This window comes from Sceloporus occidentalis, unplaced genomic scaffold (assembly GCF_023333645.1).
Source record: "Sceloporus occidentalis isolate IW3139 unplaced genomic scaffold, rSceOcc1.0.p SCAF_25, whole genome shotgun sequence".
Classification (NCBI taxonomy): domain Eukaryota; kingdom Metazoa; phylum Chordata; class Lepidosauria; order Squamata; family Phrynosomatidae; genus Sceloporus; species Sceloporus occidentalis.
Window position 1 is genome coordinate 5,114,370 of NW_028317005.1, and position 3,131 is coordinate 5,117,500.

Genomic DNA, 3,131 nt, shown 5'->3' on the forward strand with positions numbered 1-3,131 from the left:
GCCAATTTAATGAATATGCATTACATGATCTTGTATGGAACACAATATCCCATTCATTACCTTTCTAAATTCTGTATGACCCCTCTTAGAATCACGAACAGATTTACCAAACTATATTTAAGTCTTTGTAGTAGTTATGCAATAAGTGGTAGAGTCCCTCTGGTTCTTTTTTGCTCTGACCTCTGAGAATTCTCAAAAGTGTTATCATTGACCTTTAACAAGGATGCCAATGATGATTCAGTTGTTCTTCGACCATGAGGTTCCTGTTGCCAAGATGCACTTTTAAAACAGTGTAGAATGTACATGACACATTTAATTATTTAAATGGATAATCAAAGTACGAACAGCGTTTCTTTGCTTTATAAAAAATATTGAATTATCAAGTAAAAATCAAATATGTAAATAAACCAATTCATATTTGTTAATTAGTTTTTGCTTTGCGTATATACACTCCTAAATGTACGCCTTAAGGCAAATAATAAATACGACTAGCCGATTCATCAACGTGCTAAGTTCACAGACCCACAGAAACCCTTCCCACCGAACTGCCATTGTAAGCAGTCCACCAGGAATAGGAGAAATACAGGCAGCACACAATGATGTTGGTGCATAGCTTCTAAACAAAAGACCAGCCTGTGCATTTACACTGCAGCTTCAACGGGGAATATATCGGCCATAAACAAGACTGTGACTTGGCTCTAACCAACAGAAGATGGGGATTCCTACTTGGCTCTCGATCTATCCGTAGTAGCCAGTGTATCATTCCCACAACATAAGACCCAAAAGTCAAGTTCTTGACCATTGATTGTTGTGCTCACCAGGAAATCTAAGTTCTAAAGAATGGAAAAAAAACCCATTAATTTTAAACATTTCCACTAATGCCAACAGAGGTTCTCTACTTAGATCAAGACTCTCTCCCTGGCAGAGGTTTTAAAGATAACTTTTCAATAAGTCAATAAATCAAATCTCACTTGTGTGTGTTTATACAGCAAGAACATTTTGGTTTCTTTTTATCTCACAAGGAGTATGTGTATGGCCATAGATAAGAAAGGCTAAAATCCAAAACATTGCAGAGACAAATTGTTCTCTTTACTTTACTAATAACTAGGAAAACACACTTCAATATAGTATTAATGTTTTAGTTTTTATTCTAGCAGTATCAGGCAGTTCTAAGCACCTACAATTTTTATAAAAGCAATCTAAAGAGTGCAGGTATATTTTAGTATAATAGGAGGAAACATATTTTCGCTGTGCTGCTATGCATTATCAGTCACAAGGGAAATCGCTGATCTCCCCAACGTGCCCCATTTACACTTTGGAGGTTGTGCCAAGTGGAAACATGACACAGTGCTATGATATGACATCACACCCAAGGTCACTAGGTCTCTCAGTGGAAGGAATACTTTGGGTCCCCTCTTAAAAAGAAATAGTAACCTATATGTTGATATATAATGATGGTCAAAACCTCCTGTATGAATACATTTAAGTAATTTAAAGGAGTTTTTTTGAACTCCCATGCACAGTCCGAGTTGACTTTCCTGCTGATTGCTACTACTTTGCACCATATTTGTTTGTTTATAACACCCTCATTACACAGACAGGCTTAACCCCTTCAATCCCGGAGAAATTTTGCCATTTTTGCGCTATGTCGGTTCAGCGATGATTCTCTTTTACTGTGAATAGTGTACCCATATAAACTATATATTGTTTTTTCAAGGAGAGATAGAGCTTTCTTTTGATACCATAGTTGGATGATTAGCTGAAAATTTAGAATTAGAAATTTAGTAAAAAGTAGCAAGAATTAGAAAAAAAAATCTGTGTTTTTTTCATTTTCCCTCTGAATCCTCACAAAATTAGGTAAAAAGACAGAAAATTCCATCCAGATTTATCCATTTAGGTGTCCTGTAAATGTCGATGTGCCCAAAGTGCCCGTTCCCGGCCGCATAAGTTGATCGCGGCCGGCCGGCAGTTTTGCTCTAAGTCCCCGTTTATGGCAGGTCAAGTTGCTTGAGAAACCCTGGAAGTCAATGAGGTCGGATTTGCCAGCCGCATCCGACCCTCGCTCCATCGAAGTCGGCATGCCTTGCCGGATTTTCCCGGTGGTGACGTGGAACTCCGTCCCGGTTCGCCAGGGACGTCAGGCACCCTCCGCCGGATATATAGGGAAGCTGCTGCTTGTTCCAGAGAGCCGGCTCCCAACGACCTCGCGAAGCCCAGCCCGGGTGCCGGCCAGGTCCCGGCCCCGGCCGGTAGACCTCCGAAGGTCCCGCCCGGGGCTCCACGGAACTCGGGACGCCCGGCCCGGGTGCCGCACCGGCGGTCCAACCCGCCCAAGTCCCGGGCCGTCTCCCGGGAACACCACCTTGGGGCAGACCCCCGAGGGTCCCGCCAGGGGCTCCCCGGACCTCGGGAGGACCAGCCCGGGTGCCGCACCGGCGGTCCAACCCGCCCAAGTCCCGGGCCGGGTCCCGGGAAGACCACCATGCGGCAGACCCCGAGGGTCCCGCCAGGGGCTCACCGGACCTCGGGGTGCCCAGCCCGGGTGCAGCACCGGCGGTCCAACCCGCCCAAGTCCCGGGCCGGGTCCCGGGAACACCACCATGGGGAAGACCCCCGAGGGTCCCGCCAGGGGCTCCCCGGACCTCGGGGTGCCCAGCCCGGGTGCAGCACCGGCGGTCCAACCCGCCCAAGTCCCGGGCCGGGTCCCGGGAAGCCCACCTTGGGGCAGACCTCCGAGGGTCCCGCCAGGGGCTCCACGGACCTCGGGAGGCACAGCCCGGGTGCCGCACAGGCGGTCCTACCCGCCCAAGTCCCGGGCCGGGTCCCGTGAAGCCCACCTTGGGGCAGACCCCCGAGGGTCCCGCCAGGGGCTCCCCGGACCTCGGGGTGCCCAGCCCGGGTGCCGCACCGGCGGTCCTACCCGCCCAAGTCCCGGGCCGGGTCCCGGGAAGCCCACCTTGGGGCAGACCTCCGAGGGTCCCGCCAGGGGCTCCCCGGACCTCGGGAGGCCCGGGTGCCGCACCGGCGGTCCTACCCGGCCCCGGTCCCGGCCGCGGCTCCCGGCCCGGCCCCGGCTCCCGTGAACCTGCCGCCGGGTAGACCTCCGAGGGTCCCGCCAGGGGCTCCCCGGA